The 20,373-nt window shown below is 40.0% G+C and overlaps 1 protein-coding gene across 1 annotated transcript in view; it reads left to right on the top strand.

Moving 5' to 3' along the window:
- LOC128701222 (zinc finger protein 271-like) overlaps positions 1-20,373 on the top strand; it is an 81,814-nt gene that overhangs the window by 13,520 nt on the left and 47,921 nt on the right. The window contains exon 2 of the mRNA XM_070100469.1: positions 16,519-16,621. The gene's annotated coding sequence lies outside the window, so the exon portion shown is untranslated. The remainder of the gene's footprint in view (positions 1-16,518; positions 16,622-20,373) is intronic.

The raw sequence follows: 20,373 nt of genomic DNA on the forward strand, positions 1-20,373 counted from the left end.
AAATTCTATCCAAACAGACTCTGTATGTGTTACTTCAGACTTAATACCCGTTTTTATGCAACAGTTCAAGCGATCTCGGACATACAATGCCACCCCACCCCCCCTCCCAATACTTCTATCTTCTTGGAACAATTTAAAACCCTGAATATGACATTCCACAGGCATGTCCCGACTTTTTGAATTAAACCACGTCTCAGTTAAGGCAAATACATCAATGTTACCTACACTAGCAACTAATCTCAACTCGTCCATCTTATTCCTAGCACTACGGCAATTAGCATAATAAACATTGAAAGACTCTCCTTTCTCTTTACCCTTCCTGCTCATTTCTATTTTTCTACTAAACCTATTACTGTCCTTATCACCCAAGGTCCCTGGCTTTTCAATATCTATCTCGTTCTTATTATTACTAGTTCCCCTAGAACTCGTAATATTACTACACTGGGACTTCACTGCTTTCCTGCCAAAACCCATACCACTAACTATTCCTAGTTTAAAGTCCTAACTGCTTGTTATTCTGCTGCAGGCAATACCTTTGCTAGCCAAAAACTCCTGAAGTTTGTTACTCATGAACGAGGATCCCCTGTCTGAATGGATATAAGCTGGCATACCAAAAATACAGAACAACTGTGAAAGACAACTAATAACAGTTGAAGCAGCCATATTTGCACAGGGGAATACAAAGGGAAACCTTGAATATTCATCTACTATGTTAAGGAAATACCTATTCTGATTTGTGCTTGGTAGAGGTCCTTTGAAATCTATATTCAATCTTTCGAAAGGCTGGGTGGATTTTATGAGATGAGTCTTCTCTGGCTGATGAAAGTTTGGCTTGCACTCTGCACATACTCTGCATGCTCTGATCACTTGTCGCACATCTTCCACTGAGTAGGGCATGTTCTTTGATTTGACAAAATGGTACAGGCATGTAACTCCTGGGTGACACAAAGCCTTGTGGAGAGCTGAGAGTGATTGCAAATCATGACATGCTGCTCCACAGTGGGACCTAGAGAATGCATCAGGTGAGATGTTCTCTTGACCCGGTCGGTACAGAATATCAAAGTCATAACACGATAGTTCCATCCTCCAGCGTAATATCTTGTCATTCTTTATCCTACTTTTGTGCTTCTTGTCGAACATATACATCACGGACCGTTGGTCAGTCCTTATGGTGAAATGTCTACCAGTTAAATAATGCCTCCAGTGGCGAACTGCTTCTATGATGGCCTGGGCTTCCTTTTCTACAGCAGCATAACATTTCTCTGATCCTTGAAAAGTTCTCGAAAAGAAGGCTACTGGTCGTCCTGCCTGAGATAAGACTGCAGCAATGGCAATGTCAGATGCATCCGTTTCCACTTCGAATGGTAGGGACTCATCAATGGCTTGAACTACTGAGTTTTCAATGTCCTGTTTGAGAGTATGGAAAGCGGCTTCTGCTTCCTTTGTCACAGGAAATGTGGTAGCACTCAATGGGTGGACTTTACTTGAATAGTTGTAGATCCATTGTGAGTAATAAGCAAAGAGACCAAGAGTTCTTCGGAGTGACTTTTTGTCTTGAGGCATTGGAAGTTCCCGTAGAGGTCGTAGTCGTTCAGGGTCTGGGAATATTGAACCTCCTTCCACTACATAACCAAGGATGCTAAGCCTTTTAGTTGAAAAAGTGCACTTTTCCTCACTGTAACTGATATTTTTCTTCTTGGCGGCTTCCAAAAACTTATCAAGGTTTGCATCATGTTCCTCCTGGGTCTTGCCACAAATGGTAACATTATCTAAATACGCGTAAGTTCCCATGAGTTGCTCTTCCTGAATGAGTGAATCCATAATTCGTTGGAAGCAGGCTACCCCATTGGTGACTCCAAAAGGGACTCTGGTAAACTGATACAGGCCATCACTAGCCTGAAACGCTGTGTATGGTTTATCTTCATTCCTTATAGGGACTTGATGATAGGCACTCTGTAGATCAATTGTGCTAAACACATAGTACTGAGCAATTTTGTTCACTGTATCATCAATTCGAGGTAGAGGGTACCCATCAAGAAGTGTAAATTTGTTGATTGTCTCAGAGTAATCGATAGCCAGTCTCCGTTTCCTATAACCATCTTTAACAACAACAACCTGTGCACGCCAAGGGGAATCACTCGGTTCTATAATACCCTCCTTCAGCAGCCTCTGAGTTTCTTTCTCAATGAACATCCGATCCTCATAAGAATAGCGGCGTGACTTAGCTGATATAGGATGGCAATCCGCGGTAAGATTTGCAAACAGCTTTGGTGGGTCCACCCTTAAAGTGCTAAGTCCACAGACAACAAGAGGAGGCAGTTCACCTCCATATGTTAAGGTGACACTACCATGCAGCTTCTGAAAGTCCTGACCAAGGATAACATCAGAGCACAGTTGTGGCAGAATAGCTAAATGTACATCTTGATAATCCTTTCCATTAACTCTGAGATTTACCTTACAAAACCCTAAGGTCTGAATAGAGAGAGATGTTGATGCCATGGAAACGGTACCTGATGAGTGATGTAGAGTCAAGGAGAGCCGTTTAACTAAGTCAAGGTTGATGAAACTCTCTGAGCTGCCACTATCAATAAGACCATCTACTTCTGTTCCTTTGATGAATACTTTCACAACTGCCTTTGACAGTGAATTTGGAGTAGCCGCAGAAGTCACTGTTGCTAGAGTCGCATGATCACTGGAATGTGTGGAGGCACTAGCTCTTGTTGATGCATTAGCACGACATACTTTAGCAAAGTGACCTTTCTTGTGGCATTTATGGCACATTGCTTCACGAGCAGGACACTTTGGACGTGGATGTCTTGAAAAACCACAAAAGAAACACACCGTACCTGCTGCTGCTGTCACTGAGGCAGGTTCCACAGTAACTTCATTGCAAGAGTCTTGGTCAGGAATTGCAGCACTTACCACTCGAAAAGGCTGAGTGGTACTGTATACTTCAGAATTCTTCTGGGCTGAATCTAGAGCTCTTGCCTGGTCAAAGGCAGCGGCTAAGTCGAGAGTTTTATTCTCCAATAAACGCTGCCTTATTATTGGTGATTGCAGGCCACTGATAAAAGCATCCCTGATGGACTCTTCACAATACTGAGCAGCTGTCACTGCTTGGAAGTGACAGTCCTTACCTAAAATTTTCAGTGCTTGAAAGTATTCCTCTAAGGATTCATCAATCTGCTGGCGGCGAGTTGCAAGGCGATAGCTTGCAAAGATTTCATTTGTAGGTTTAATATACTGAGACTTGAGGGTTTTGATAGCATCTTCGTAGGTATTACACTCAGAAATAGCCTCATATCTTAGGTGACACAAAATTGATGAGCAGACTTAGTTTATCTAGATCTTCTTTAGGAAGGGCTCCCAAGAAGTTTTCGAAAGTCTTAAACCAGTGCTTCCATTCCTGAGCCGCCGTTGATAAGCTGGGGTCACAGTCTAGCCTCTCAGGTTTCAGTAAACGCTCCATGTTGTGATGTAATCTAGTGCAGGATCACCACCAGGTAGCCCAGGATTCTATGTTCAATAAATTGTTGTGATAGAAACACAGGCCTTATCTCTAGGCTTTATTGAACATAGAATCTTCATAGTACTTCTGCAACAACAAAATATAATGACTAGTACATCTAATAATGGCTTCTACAGGGATGGTGATGTCTTGCATATGTCAAGAGAAAAGTTATAACTACAGGCCACATATTTAAACTCGCCATGTAATCTGCATCACTGATAAATGGATATAGTAGGAGAGAATCACACACCATGTGTTGGTGCCCATGACACACACCAAACTGTTGTTGTTGTTAAGGGCCCCAAGAGGTGGTGCAGTATTATCCTGCTGCTGCTCCCCACAGGACCAGTATCACTACAGATATTTTTTCAAAATTATATAATAAACACGATACATAACATAAAAAGATGTTAAATACACCCCACAATAGAATAAATAAACATAAATATGAGATGTGGTAGCAGACGACTTGCACAAGTGACGCCATATTAGAAATGCTAATAATAATAATAATCACCGAGTCTTAATAAATGTTGTATATTACGTTAATATACACATTTTCATTAATCCATCCATGATATTTTTTTCAAAATTATATAATAAACACAATACGTAACATAAAAAGATGATAAATACACCCTACAATAGAATAAATAAACATAAATATGAGATGTCGTAGCCAGATAACTTGTACAAGTGATGCCAAGAATAACATTTTCTCTAATCTAACATAAGAGAAAATGTGTTACTGGGGGTAACTGTAGAAAATTATTCCTTTCGTATGTATGTAAGTAAGTTTATTCAGGTATACACAAATACAGTTACATAGATTATCATACATAACAACATATGTGTAGAGAACCTAGGATAACCCAAAAAAGTCAGAGTGACTTATTTCCATTGCCTTCACTCAGAGCATCATTTCTTCTCAAAATGATGTTACATGAGAATGGGAGTGTTCTTCTTTATTTATTCTACCGTATCAATGTAGAGACAACCTGTACACAATGTAACTTGTACACAAACCAGACGTGTACACTTCGTTTACAAAACTTACCTTCGCCTGGTTTGTTTACATAACTCTGCGCCTGTCCTCTCTCATGCATTCATTCTTTCTCTCTCTCATTTATTCGTTTTATCTCATTTACTTACTCCTGACCCTACATTAAGACTACAAATATTTTAAGGTAAGTAATGATAGTAGTAGGTTGGTAGACAGCAACCACCCAGGGAAGTACTACCGTCCTGCCAGATGACTGTGAAACAAAAACCTGTAACTGTTTTGCATGATGGTAGGATTGCTGGTTTTCTTTTTCTGTCTCATAAACACGCTAAGATAACAGGGATATCTTGCTACTCCTACTTACACTTTGGTCACACTTCACAGACACGCACATGCATATATATATATACATACATCTAGGTTTTCCTCCTTTTTCTAAATAGCTCTTGTTCTTTTTTATTTCTTCTATTGTCCATGGGGAAGTGGAAAAGAATCTTTCCTCCGTAAGCCATGCGTGTCGTATGAGGCGACTAAAATGCCGGGAGCAATGGGCTAGTAACCCCTTCTCCTGTATACAATTACTAAAAAAGAGAAGAAGAAAAACTTTATAAAACTGGGTTGCTTAAATGTGCGTGGATGTAGTGCGGATGACAAGAAACAGATGATTGCTGATGTTATGAATGAAAAGAAGTTGGATGTCCTGGCCCTAAGCGAAACAAAGCTGAAGGGGGTAGGAGAGTTTCAGTGGGGGGAAATAAATGGGATTAAATCTGGAGTATCTGAGAGAGTTAGAGCAAAGGAAGGGGTAGCAGTAATGTTAAATGATCAGTTATGGAAGGAGAAAAGAGAATATGAATGTGTAAATTCAAGAATTATGTGGATTAAAGTAAAGGTTGGATGCGAGAAGTGGGTCATAATAAGCGTGTATGCACCTGGAGAAGAGAGGAATGCAGAGGAGAGAGAGAGATTTTGGGAGATGTTAAGTGAATGTATAGGAGCCTTTGAACCAAGTGAGAGAGTAATTGTGGTAGGGGACTTGAATGCTAAAGTAGGAGAAACTTTTAGAGAGGGTGTGGTAGGTAAATTTGGGGTGCCAGGTGTAAATGATAATGGGAGCCCTTTGATTGAACTTTGTATAGAAAGGGGTTTAGTTATAGGTAATACATATTTTAAGAAAAAGACGATAAATAAGTATACACGATATGATGTAGGGCGAAATGACAGTAGTTTGTTGGATTATGTATTGGTAGATAAAAGACTGTTGAGTAGACTTCAGGATGTACATGTTTATAGAGGGGCCACAGATATATCAGATCACTTTCTAGTTGTAGCTACACTGAGAGTAAAAGGTAGATGGGATACAAGGAGAATAGAAGCATCAGGGAAGAGAGAGGTGAAGGTTTATAAACTAAAAGAGGAGGCAGCTAGGGTAAGATATAAACAGCTATTGGAGGATAGATGGGCTAATGAGAGCATAGGCAATGGGGTCGAAGAGGTATGGGGTAGGTTTAAAAATGTAGTGTTAGAGTGTTCAGCAGAAGTTTGTGGTTACAGGAAAGTGGGTGCAGGAGGGAAGAGGAGCGATTGGTGGAATGATGATGTAAAGAGAGTAGTAAGGGAGAAAAAGTTAGCATATGAGAAGTTTTTACAAAGTAGAAGTGATGCAAGGAGGGAAGAGTATATGGAGAAAAAGAGAGAAGTTAAGAGAGTGGTGAAGCAATGTAAAAAGAGAGCAAATGAGAGAGTGGGTGAGATGTTATCAACAAATTTTGTTGAAAATAAGAAAAAGTTTTGGAGTGAGATAAACAAGTTAAGAAAGCCTAGAGAACAAATGGATTTGTCAGTTAAAAATAGGAGAGGAGAGTTATTAAATGGAGAGTTAGAGGTATTGGGAAGATGGAGGGAATATTTTGAGGAATTGTTAAATGTTGATGAAGATAGGGAAGCTGTGATTTCGTGTATAGGGCAAGGAGGAATAACATCTTGTAGGAGTGAGGAAGAGCCAGTTGTGAGTGTGGGGGAAGTTCGTGAGGCAGTAGGTAAAATGAAAGGGGGCAAGGCAGCCGGGATTGATGGGATAAAGATAGAAATGTTAAAAGCAGGTGGGGATATAGTTTTGGAGTGGTTGGTGCAATTATTTAATAAATGTATGGAAGAGGGTAAGGTACCTAGGGATTGGCAGAGAGCATGCATAGTTCCTTTGTATAAAGGCAAAGGGGATAAAAGAGAGTGCAAAAATTATAGGGGGATAAGTCTGTTGAGTGTACCTGGTAAAGTGTATGGTAGAGTTATAATTGAAAGAATTAAGAGTAAGACGGAGAATAGGATAGCAGATGAACAAGGAGGCTTTAGGAAAGGTAGGGGGTGTGTGGACCAGGTGTTTACAGTGAAACATATAAGTGAACAGTATTTAGATAAGGCTAAAGAGGTCTTTGTGGCATTTATGGATTTGGAAAAGGCGTATGACAGGGTGGATAGGGGGGCAATGTGGCAGATGTTGCAAGTGTATGGTGTAGGAGGTAGGTTACTGAAAGCAGTGAAGAGTTTTTACGAGGATAGTGAGGCTCAAGTTAGAGTATGTAGGAAAGAGGGAAATTTTTTCCCAGTAAAAGTAGGCCTTAGACAAGGATGTGTGATGTCACCGTGGTTGTTTAATATATTTATAGATGGGGTTGTAAGAGAAGTAAATGCGAGGGTCTTGGCAAGAGGCGTGGAGTTAAAAGATAAAGAATCACACACAAAGTGGGAGTTGTCACAGCTGCTCTTTGCTGATGACACTGTGCTCTTGGGAGATTCTGAAGAGAAGTTGCAGAGATTGGTGGATGAATTTGGTAGGGTGTGCAAAAGAAGAAAATTAAAGGTGAATACAGGAAAGAGTAAGGTTATGAGGATAACAAAAAGATTAGGTGATGAAAGATTGAATATCAGATTGGAGGGAGAGAGTATGGAGGAGGTGAACGTATTCAGATATTTGGGAGTGGACGTGTCAGCGGATGGGTCTATGAAAGATGAGGTGAATCATAGAATTGATGAGGGAAAAAGAGTGAGTGGTGCACTTAGGAGTCTGTGGAGACAAAGAACTTTGTCCTTGGAGGCAAAGAGGGGAATGTATGAGAGTATAGTTTTACCAACGCTCTTATATGGGTGTGAAGCGTGGGTGATGAATGTTGCAGCGAGGAGAAGGCTGGAGGCAGTGGAGATGTCGTGTCTGAGGGCAATGTGTGGTGTGAATATAATGCAGAGAATTCGTAGTTTGGAAGTTAGGAGGAGGTGCGGGATTACCAAAACTGTTGTCCAGAGGGCGGAGGAAGGGTTGTTGAGGTGGTTCGGGCATGTAGAGAGAATGGAGCGATACAGAATGACTTCAAGAGTGTATCAGTCTGTAGTGGAAGGAAGGCGGGGTAGGGGTCGGCCTAGGAAGGGTTGGAGGGAGGGGGTAAAGGAGGTTTTGTGTGCGAGGGGCTTGGACTTCCAGCAGGCATGCGTGAGCGTGTTTGATAGGAGTGAATGGAGACAAATGGTTTTTAATACTTGACGTGCTGTTGGAGTGTGAGCAAAGTAACATTTATGAAGGGATTCAGGGAAACCGGCAGGCCGGACTTGAGTCCTGGAGATGGGAAGTACAGTGCCTGCACTCTGAAGGAGGGGTGTTAATGTTGCAGTTTAAAAACTGTAGTGTAAAGCACCCTTCTGGCAAGACAGTGATGGAGTGAATGATGGTGAAAGTTTTTCTTTTTCGGGCCACCCTGCCTTGGTGGGAATCGGCCAGTGTGATAATAAAATAATAAAAGTAATGAGTGAACTGTATATACATTTTATCGCTCTGGGATGCTTAAATATCATGGAATATATGTGTGGGTGGGTTGGCCTGGTATGGTAGCCCAGCTGACTACCATACATACCACACTTGATTTTTTACAATAAATACTACTCATCTCACCCTATATTTTAAGGTAAGTAATGAGTGAACTGTATATACATTTTATCGCTCTGGGATGCTTAAATATCATAGAATTGTATGTGGGTGGGGTGGCCTGGTATGGTAGCCTGGCTGACTACCATACTTGATTTCTTACAATAAATACTACTTGTCTCACCCTAGATTAAGACTATAAATATTTTAAGGTAAGTAATGAGTGCACTATGTGTGTATTGTACTTTTTATTGTTTTTTGATGCCTGGTTCTATTGCTAACTTAATATAAGTTAGTGTAAACTTGTTATCTAGTGTTTGTATGCATTTGTAAGTGGAAAAAAAAGGGTGTTCCACTTTACGGCGGTTTCCGCTTTACGGCGGTAGCCTGGAACCTAACCAGCCGTATAAGTGGGGCCTTCCTGTATTAGACTCCCCAGTTGATGTGTATTGGATGTGTGGTGTGATTTGCTTACTCCTGAACATTGGTAAAAATCAAACAATTTTATCTTGTTAGACCATGAAAATGAGAATACAACGATAAATACTGTACGAAAATATACCTCAAAGTCTGCGTTTTAATCCAAAAAAAACGGTCAGTTTTTTTTTCTCATGCACTGTGTGCTGCAGGATTTTTTTATGTGGTGTACACTGACCACACAGACTCATTCTCTCTCATGTGGGCCTACCAGCTTTCTCCTGCTTGATTTGAAGCCGCTAGAATTATTGACTATATGTATGTCCGAAACACTGGCTCGTAAGACATATATATACGACCAGAACAGTCAAAGAGTTAAAAAACATAACACACAGAAAACTCGGTTACCTGTGATGAGAAAATCAAACAGCATGGCTTGGGTAACCAGAGAATATTTCAGAGAATGGTTTAATGTTGTGTTTGGGCCAAGTCTAAAAAGTTGTTTAGAGGAGAAAAACCTGCCTCTGAAGGCCCTCCTCATAATGGACAGTGTTCCAGCTCGCCCTCTAAGCTTTCAAAACTATGTGCTGCCGGAGTTTGGCTTTATTACTGTAAAGTTTCTCCCCCCCCCTAACACGACTCTCATTCAGCCCATGGATCAGCAGGTCATATGTAATTTCAAGAAACTCGACACTAAAGCACTATTCCAGAGGTGCTTTGAAGTGACCTCTAACACAGAGTTAGCCCTGAGAGAGTTTTGGAAAGATCACCTTACTGTTGCCCATTGCATAACTCTCATTGACAAAGCCTGTCAGGAAGTTTCATACAAAACAATGAACTCTGCTTGGAGGAATTTGTGGCCAGAAGCAGTGGATAATGTGTCTCTGGACAGGTCCATGGGTCTGGATGCGAGTGGTGGTGATGTGGAGGAGTTAGTCGGGGGGCACAGGGAAAAACTGACCACTGAGGAGCTGTAGGAACTTGATGAGGAGCACAAGACTAAGATGGATGCACTCTCTTCAGACTCAGAAGAGGAGATAGAGGAAGCCCCTACTTCATTAATCAAGGAAATCTTTGCCAAATGGACGGATGTCAAAAACTGCAGAGAAGTACTACCTCAACAAAGCCCAAACAAGCTGTAATAGCATTGTCTGGAATGATCAGACAATGTCACATTTCTGAAACATCCTGAGGAGAAAGCAGAAGCAAAGCTCTTTGAACAGATTTTTAGTAAAAGTCAAACCTGGTGAGTCTCAACCAGGTCTAAATAGGGAAAAGAGATAGAAAAGAGAAGGGGACTCTCCTTCCAAACAGTAACATTTCCTCCATTTGCATTTATTTCATCTAGTTCTTTTGTATTTATGTATATATTTTAGTATTAAGAAGTGTTTAAATTACATATTTTAGTATTAAGCATTGTTTAAATTATTTTATATAACCCCATCAATGTATAATATGCTAATAACAATAGGATTTTTTTTTCATTGAAACTGATGAATCGTTTTCCCTATATTTCTTATGGGAAAATTTGTTTGGTATATGTCCTGTTTGGTATAAGTCCAAGGTCTTGGAATGGATTAAGGATGTATACCAAGGTACCATTGTATGTACGTATTTGTAATCTACCACTCTTTACCCGTCTAGACTAAAGTAGTCTTTAAGTATTAGGTTAAGTTTGCCTGAAATGCCTTGGCATGATAGTGGCTATCTTTGCACCAATCAAACTATGAAATTTAAACACACATTGTAACCTTTACTAAGAAATTAACCTTTGATTTGATTTTGATTTTAATTAAGCTGCCACGAAAGACACTGAGAATGTAAACACACAGACGAATGCACCAGCTAACCCCATTACTATGAACGTCTTTTGTACTATTTCCACTTTCCCCTTCCAAGTGCTGCTGCACTTCTAACTCTGTCTTATAGTATGGGGTGCACAATAGAAGTGCAACAGCACTTGGAAGAGGAAAAACAAGAGGAAAATGGAAGAAGTACAAAAGAAGTTCCCAGCAAAGGGGTTAGCTGGTGTGTTTGTCTGTGTGTTTACATTCTCTGTGTCTCCGTGCCAGCTCAATTAAGAAATAATTAAACTCGGCAAACAAGGTATGTCGATGGTAATAATAAGTAAGTTTATTCAGGTATACGCAAATACAGTTACATAGATTATCATACATAGCAGCATATATGTAGAGAACCTAGGATAACCCAAAAATTAATAATAATAATTAATAATAACCCTGGAGTGCTTTAAATGTCAGCTACCAAACCTATACAAAAAAATATGCATTTAAAGTGCTCCAGAGCGATTATTAATTATATTATTATTATTTTTATTATTAGTACAGTGGACCCTCAGCTAATGATATTAATCCGCTCCTGAAAGCTCATCGTATGCTGAAATTATCGTTAGCTGAATTAATTTCCCCATAAGAAATAATGGAAATCAAATTAATCCGTGCAAGACACCCCAAAGTATGAAAAAAAAAAAAAATTTACCACATGAAATATTAATTTTAATCCACACAAACTGACACTTACTTTTATTGAAGATCTGGTGGTGATTGATGGGATGGGAGGAGGGGAGAGTGTGGAAGTTGTTAATGTTTAGAAGGGGAATCCCCTTCCATTAGGACTTGAGGTATCAAGTCCTTTTCCGGGGTTACTTCCCTTCTTCTTTTAATGCCACTAGGACCAGGTTGAGAGTCACTGGACCTCTGTCGCACAACATATCTGTCCATAGAGGCCTGTACCTCCCGTTCCTTTATGATTTGTCTAAAGTGGTTCACAACATTGTCATTGTAATAGTCACCAGCACGGCTTGCAATAGCTGTGTGAGGGTGATTTTCATCCATAAAGGTTTGCACTTCAAGCCACTTTGCACACATTTCCTTAATCTCTTTCTTCATATCCATAGTAATTCTCACCCTTTTTCCTGCAGGGTTGGCACTAGAAGCTTTCTTGGGGACCATGGTGACTTATTTTACAGGTACAATCACTAAAAACGCTGTGATAATATGAAATGTTTCGATTGTATGCGTGGATGCGGCCGTACTGGCTGGCTTGTAAACACTGGCACCCACGGGACAACTGAGGCGCGCTCAGGCCACATGTGGAGGCGTCTCGAACGAATCGCATAAGGTGAGTTTTTTTAGCTTTAGCCGAGGCAAAATTTTTGCGTTAAAATGTATCGTATGCTGGATTTAACGTAAGGTGATGCCATCATTAGCTGAGGGTCCACTGTATTATTATTATTATTAATTATTATTATCACCATCGACATTCCTTGTTTACTGAATTTAATCATTTCTTAATTAAGCTGCCACAAGAGACACCGAGAATGTAAACACTCAGACGAACACACCAGCTAACCCCTTTACTGTGAACTTCTTTTGTACTTCTTCCAGTCTTTGCTCTTCTTCTACCTCTGTCTACAATACTCACCTCTCACCCTACATTAAGACTACAAATATTTTAACCCTTAAACTGTTTTTTCAACATTTGAAAGTATGTAAAAAAAGTAGATTTTTTTTTTTTTTTTTTACATTTGAAGGCGTGTAAAAAAACTTTGATGTACTTTTTTTTTGTTATACAATGTATTTGAAAATATGTAAAAAAAAACGTAAATCTACTTTTGGAGCACTACGCATGTGAAAGTAGATCTGCTTGGGCAGTTTAAGGGTTAAGGTAAGTGATGAGTGTACTGTATGTGTATTGTACTTCTTTATTGTTTTCTGTAATATGTAAGAGTTATGCAAATTAAAACAAGTTATCAAGTTGGAGTTTCCTTTTTATTTTTTTTTCTTTCAAATATATGTATTTAATTCACCATTTGGCATTGTTACGAAGTTGGTGGAGATATAGCAGAGGGAAAAGTCAGCAGTATCTCAGCTGGTGATTCACCGTGAAAATGAAAATGTTTATTTCCTTGTAAAGCTTACACTGTGGGGTTTACATGTTAAAAAATAATAATTACCAAGAAGGCCACTAGCATGCTTAGGCATTTTGGGCAGACTAATACTAATTCTTACTCTATATTGATATAGGTTATGGAACAGTACATTTGAACATACATTATTAGATACATAATTAGATTTATACTAGTGAGAAAGTATAAAACATATAATAATACAGTGGTATCACAGGATACGAACAGCTCAAAACTCTAACAGTTATGTAAGTGTATTTATGTAAGTGCTTTTGTAAGTGTATTTTTGAGGGTCTGAAATGGATTAATCTTATTTACATTATTCCTTATGGGAACAAATTCATTTGGTATCAGCACTCGAAAAGCCTTATGAAACAAATTAAGTTCGTATCCCGAGGTACAAATTAAGTTTGTATCTTGAGGTATCACTGTATTACAAATGGTAAATTTAGTAATGGGATTGGATTTGTCTTGGCATGATACACCGTTTCTATTAAAGCTCCTATATTGGAAGAGTATCTGCGGCAAACTTAGGACTAACTTAAGATTTAATAGACAATAGCTATACAGTGGAACCCCGAATATCAGAGTAATCCGTTCCAGAAGGTCGGCCTAAATCCAAAAAGACCTAAATTCGAAGCAATATTTCCCATAAGAATTAATGTAAATACAATTAATCCGTTCCAGACTCCCAAAAGTAAAAAAAAAATACATTTTGTAAAATTTAACTATAGTTTTACATACACAAAACAATGACAATTACATATAGATGAACATTTAAATCATTATTACATTCCTGTATTGAAGACTCTTGTTGGCATATGGAAGACAGGGAGGAGGGGAGAGGGAGGAGGAGAGGTTATTGTTTGGAAGGGGAATCCCCCTCCATAATGACTTCAGGTATCAAATCCCCTTCTGGGGTTACTAGGACCAGCTTGAGAGTCACTGATTCCTTGTCACACAAAAAAAACTGTCCAGAGAGGTCTGTTTCTGGCACCTCTTTAAGATTTGCCTGAAGTGGGCCAAGGTTTTGTCACTGAACATGTTGCAGATATGGCTTGTTTCAGCTTGGCCAGGGTGATATTTCTCAGCAAAAGCTTGCACCCTACTCCACACTGCACAATTCTCCTTAATCTCTGAAGAAGGCACCTCCTTCCCTCTCTCTTCATCCTCCTCTGAAGCAAGTTCCTCAGCTGTGGTCTGTTGCTGTTCCAGTTGAAGGTCTTGCAGCTCTTCAGTGGTTAGCTCTTGCCTGTGGTCCTCCACCAACTCTTCCACAGCCTCACCACTCACATCCAACCCCATGGACTTCCCCACAACAGGCGTAGGGTCCTCAGGGTCAGCCTGAAACCCTTCAAAATCCTCCTGGAGGACACATCCTGGCCACATTTTTCTCCAAGAAGAGTTTCAAGTCCTGAAAGTCACTCCCTGCCAAGCCTTACCTATAAAGTTTATGCAGTTGTAGATATTGAAGTGATTCCTCCATAACTCTCTTAGGGTCAATTCAGTGCCTGAGGTAACTTCAAAGCACCTTTGAAACACTGATTTTGTGTAGAGTTTTTTGAAGTTAGAAATGACCTGCTGGACTATGGGCTGGATGAGAGGAGTGGCATTAGGAGGCAAGAACTTCACTGTTATAAAACTGAAATCCCTAGACAATTGATCTACCAAGTTTGGAGGATGAGCAGGAGCATTGTCCATTACCAGGAGGCACTTGAATGGCAATTTATTTTCCTGGAGGTATTTTTTCCCACTCAGGCCAAACACTTCATGGACCCAGTCAGTGAAAATTTGCCTTGTGACCCATGTCGTATGATTAGCTTTCCACATCACACACAATTTACTCTTGATGACATTGCTTTTCTTGAACACACTGGGATTTTCAGTAAAGGCTTCACTTTGAAATCCCCACTAGCATTAGCACAGAACAAAAGAATTAGACTATCCTTAATAGGTTTGTGTCCTGGCAGTGCCTTTTCCTCCTGTGTGATGTAGGTCCTCTCTGGCATTTTCTTCCAGAACAGGCCTGTTTCGTCACGGTTGAACACTTGTTGGGGGAGGAATCCTTCAGTCTCTACATACCCCTTGAATTCATCAATGAATGTTTTGGCCACACGTTTGTCGGAACTTGCAGCCTCCCCATGCTTTACAACACTGTGTATGCCACTACGGTTCTTGAATCTGTCAAACCAGCCTTTGCTGGCCTTAAATTCACTAACAGCAACACTTGTTCCCAGAATTTTCTTTGAGATCCGTATGCAACTACTTTGCCCTCTTGCAAATTATCCCCTCCGAAACGCTATCTTCCGCTAACTGTTTTTGGTTGATCCACATCAACAACAACTTCTCCACATCCTTGATTGTTTGAGACCTCTGTTTTGTTAGCATATTTACACCTTTCACAACATCAGGTTCCTTAATTTCTGCTTTCTTCAACAGGATGGAACTGATTGTTGATGTAGATTTCCCATACATCCTGGCCAGCTCTGTCACACGTATGCCACTTTCATATTTTGCAATAACTTCTTTCTTGAATTCTATCATGTTTCTCACCTTCTTTACCAAAGGGCTGGCACTGTGAACTTTCTTTGGCCCCATTGTGGCTTATTTCACAGTTGCAATCAGTAAACAAGCACCAAAAACAATGGATGAATGTGCAGAGCATTCCTAACCCAATGAGAGAGATGCGCAGACTCAGTATGATAAGTGTGAGGAAGCGCGTTGCCGGCGGCTGGATGCATCTCATACTGACGATTTCCGAGCGGATGGCCGATATCGGGGGGGGGGGGGGGGATTTCGCGGAAAAAATTGTTTGATTTCCATATTGGCTGATTTCCGCACCGGCCAATATCCGGGGGTCCACTTTTCTATACAGCCTCTCCTTACTTGGCGGCGTACTTGTTTACCGATGACTCGGACTTACAATGGGCTCTCTGACCACTATGCACACCTAATAATGTGTGTTAGAGCTGATTTCCTCTATTCTGTTTATTACAATATACAGTACACTACTGTATAAACATTTAAAAATATACTAAAAGTGTTATAATGGTGCAAAGGTGACACAGATCAGTATCAGAGATGGTTGACACAAACCCACTACCATTATAGTATGCTCATTGTTTAGCAATGAATTTGTTTACCAACGCGGTCTCAGGAACAGAACTCCATTGTTAAGTGAGGAGAGGCTGTATACTCTTACTCTCATTACCTGTAATCCTTAACCAACATTAAGTAATAATTGACTGCTGCTTTGTTCTCTTTGTAATTCCTAAATTTATTGTTTGTTAACTTTTAATATCCTCAAGCAATTAATTAGTTTTTTACTTAGTTACTTATTATTGCCAGTGTAGTCTTAAGTTTGGCTTAAGTTTGCCTTAAATGTTTTGTATAACTGAGTTTTCTTCATGCACAAGTGTCACCCATGCATGTACAAACATTGTATCATGCTGAAATAAAATATTATTATATAGCATTTTATAATGATCTTGTATATTAATGATAATGATGGTCATAATTATAATAACAATATGAATGTTGGACCTGACTAGCTTGTGCTACTAGGTCTGATGCCTTGCTCCTTCCTTAAGTGGAAGTGACCTGACTAGGTGGGTCATTGCGCTAATGAGGAAGGGGGGACATGGACCTGCTTCACATGAGTCAGTAGCCCTGCTGCAGTGTTCCTTCTTTCTTATGTTCTTATGTTTAATTTGTACATTGTTCTGTATTTTCATATGATCTTACAGGTTCATGATTAAGCAAGTCTCCATTGAGGGTCCTGCCGCATTCTCATGGGTTAAGGTCATATTCTAACCACTGTTGGACCTGCAAGGAAATGCACTAGTAAAGGTAAGCAGCAACTACTGTTGGGGGAGGAAGTGTGGACAAGTGGAAGTTTGACTGTAATTTCTGTTTCACCATTTGTTGGTTGTATAAGTTAACCCTTTCAGGGTAGAGACGCCCTCTCCTAAACTTGTTCTCAGGGTCGAAAATTTTTCAGAAAAAAAAAAAAAAAAAATTTCTTAGGAAAACATAGAGAATCTTTTCCCGATCATAATGACACCAAAAGTATGAAATTTGATGGTAAACTTACGGAATTATGCTCTCACGAAGTTAGCGGTCTCAATGATGTTTACAGATCGGCGATTTCACTGACTTTGAGCCCTGTTTTCGGCCAATTCCAGTGTACTAGTCGACAGAAATCATAACTATTTCGCTAGAACTCCATTTTGTCTATCGAATGAGTACAAGAAAACACCCATTTACCGATTTCCACTATCCAATAAAATGGTCAGAAATTGGCAATTTTGCCAGTTTCACACAAATTTCAAAAGATTCCAATTTCCAATTAGGGTCCAGAATAAGCAAGACAGACATTCATGGCACTAAAATAACATTTCCTCTGTTCATTCGTCATGTCCCCCAGGCTTCTCTTACATTTCTTTTGCTTTCCACTTTGAATTTTTATTCTCACAAAAAATAGATGATTTTGTGTTATGCAGACTACTGCATTAGTGTAGAAATGGTATAAATAATATCAATGCACTTGTGAAAGAATATTAGACTCACCAGTTGATGTGTATTGGATGCATGGCATGATTTGTTTACTTTTGAACTTTGGCAAAAATCGAACGTTTCTGCTACTTTGAGCTCAATTTCAAGGTACTTTTCATTGTGAAACCAATCAAAATCATCTCAATTTCTGTAATATGTCTTCCATTCTATAAAAAGAGACGAGGAAAACTAGAATACAACTATAAATACGATCCGAAAATACAGTGCAAAGTTGCTGTTTTCAACCAAAAACACGGTCAAATTTTTTTTTCTCATTACGCACCATGTGCTGCAGGATTTTTTTTATACTGTGCACACTGACCACATAGACCCATCCTTTCATATGTAGTCCTACCAGCTTTCTCTCGCTTGATTTGAAGGCACTAGAATTTAGGCGTACTAGTACGTCAATAACCCTGGTGCGTACGCTGTACTAGTACGTCGGAAACCCTGAAAGGGTTAATATCGACATTAATTCAAGGATTGATTTCTTGATAATCATGCAGTGTCAGGCGAATTTCTCACTGGAGTCAGTCATAGTGATAACTAGCTTCAGTGGCAATTGAATTCTTAGATGTACTAATTCAGCAGTTACTTTGTCACAGTTGCTCTTTGCTGATGACACTGTGCTCTTGGGAGATTCTGAAGAGAAGTTGCAGAGGTTGGTGGATGAATTTGGTAGGGTGTGCAAAAGAAGAAAATTAAAAGTGAATACAGGAAAGAGTAAGGTTATGAGGATAACAAAAAGATTAGGTCATGAAAGATTGGATATCAGATTGGAGGGAGAAAGTATGGAGGAGGTGAATGTATTCGGATATTTGGAAGTGGACGTGTCAACGGATGGGTATATGAAAGATGAGGTGAATCATAGAATTGATGAGGGGAAAAGGGTGAGCGGTGCACTTAGGAGTCTGTGGAGACAAAGAACTTTGTCCTTGGAGGCAAAGAGGGGAATGTATAAGAGTATAGTTTTACCAACGCTCTTATATGGGTGTGAAGCATGGGTGATGAATGTTGCAGCAAGGAGAAGGCTGGAGGCAGTGGAGATGTCATGTCTGAGGGCAATGTGTGGTGTGAATATAATGCAGAGAATTCGTAGTTTGGAAGTTAGGAGGAGGTGCGGGATTACCAAAACTGTTGTCCAGATGGCTGAGGAAGGGTTGTTGAGGTGGTTCGGACACGTAGAGAGAATGGAGCGAAACAGAATGACTTCAAGAGTGTATCAGTCTGTAGTGGAAGGAAGGCGGGGTAGGGGTCGGCCTAGGAAAGGTTGGAGGGAGGGGGTAAAGAAGGTTTTGCATGCGAGGGGCTTGGACTTCCAGCGGACATGCATGAGCGTGTTTGATAGGAGTGAATGGAGACAGATGGTTTTTAATACTTGACGTGCTGTTGGAGTTTGAGCAAAGTAACATTTATGAAGGGATTCAGGGAATCCGGCAGGCTGAACTTGAGTCCTGGAGATGGGAAGTACAGTGCCTGCACTCTGAAGGAGGGGTGTTAATATTGCAGTTTAAAAACTGGAGTGTAAAGCACCCTTCTGGCAAGACAGTGATGGAGTGAATGATGGTGAAAGTTTTTCTTTTTTGGGCCACCCTGCCTTGGTGGGAATCGGCCAGTGTGTTAATAATAATAATTGATATATATACCCTTCAAGGAAAGGTTAGGTAGGTTTATACAGTTAGTAACTAATATTAGAATTAGTGAGGTAACCTTAGATATTAATAATGTAACCTTAGGACCTTAACATACGTAGGTTTAGGCCTTTAATATAGGTGAATATTAGGTTGTATTAGCTAAGGAGAAATGGCAACCCCATGCTTGAACAAAAGCAGAAGTGGGTCTGAGAGATGCTGGCTCTTTCTTCTTGGACTGGACACCATGATGACAACAGCGTACCAGGAGCTACAGCTTGGTGCCTCATGTACCTTCAGAATACTTGGCCTGTGGCACAAAGACTCATAGAGGCTTCTTGACATACTGTGGATATTCGTCTCTATCCAGGCCCCCACAGTAAGACGATACCTTTCATTTCTCTTAGCGATATTCGGAAGAGCATGTGGGATAGGACGAAGTACCTGACATTCCTCTGAGTTCAGATATGCCGCCAACTAGTGGGGGCTTATCTGAAGCTCGCTCGTAATTCAGATTTTGGCTCGCAACTCAAAGCAAAAAACTGACCGAGCGACAGCTCGTAACTAGGAAAACTTGTAAGTTAGGGCACTTGTAAGTCAAGGTACCACTGTAGTTGTTTACATCTGTTGGATCACCACCTCCTTAGTGTACTGGTGTAATCCATGCTATTTTGAGTGATGCTGGGAAAATGTTGGTTTCTGGTTATTTGTTAGAGTAATGTAGTGGTGGGTAAAAGAACTTGAGCTGCTCGTTTGTACAGTAGTGGTGGTACTTGGGCTACAGTAGACCATCATTTAGCACGGTAGTTACGTTCCTGAAAATGCTGTGTTAGGTAAAATCGTGTTAGATGAACTGAAGAACCTGTGGGAAAAATAGGGTTACGTTCCTGGGAGCCTCCCAAAAAGCCAAACAACTTTTTTTTAGTTCTCCACATCTTACAGAAATAAAAGTGAATATGTAATTGTAGTTCATTGTTGTGATGTATTATGTTGTTTTTACTGCTTAAGAGTACAAATGTAACAGAAATAATAGTATTTCTAACCTTAAATTGTGGATGCTGGTGTTTGTGGATGATTGTGAAGAGAGTGGAGAGTTATGTTGTGGCTCTACTGGGCTGAGGTGGATGGTAGAGGTTCTGGTACTGAAGTTGATGGTTGTACTGGAGTGTCTGAGTCATTCAGTCAGTTAAGTCATTCAGTAAGTTGGTCATGTCATACAGTAAATCAGTCAAGTCATTCAGTATGTCAGTCAAGTCACTCAGTAAGTCAGTCAAGTTACTCAGTAAGTCAGTCAAGTTACTCAGTAAGTCAGTCAAGTTACTCAGTAAGTCAGTCAAGTCATTCAGTAAGTCAGTCAAGTCACTCAGTAAGTCAGTCAAGTCATTCAGTAAGTCAGTCAAGTCACTCAGTAAGTCA

The sequence above is a fragment of the Cherax quadricarinatus genome, chromosome 72, assembly GCF_038502225.1.
Source record: "Cherax quadricarinatus isolate ZL_2023a chromosome 72, ASM3850222v1, whole genome shotgun sequence".
Taxonomy (NCBI): domain Eukaryota; kingdom Metazoa; phylum Arthropoda; class Malacostraca; order Decapoda; family Parastacidae; genus Cherax; species Cherax quadricarinatus.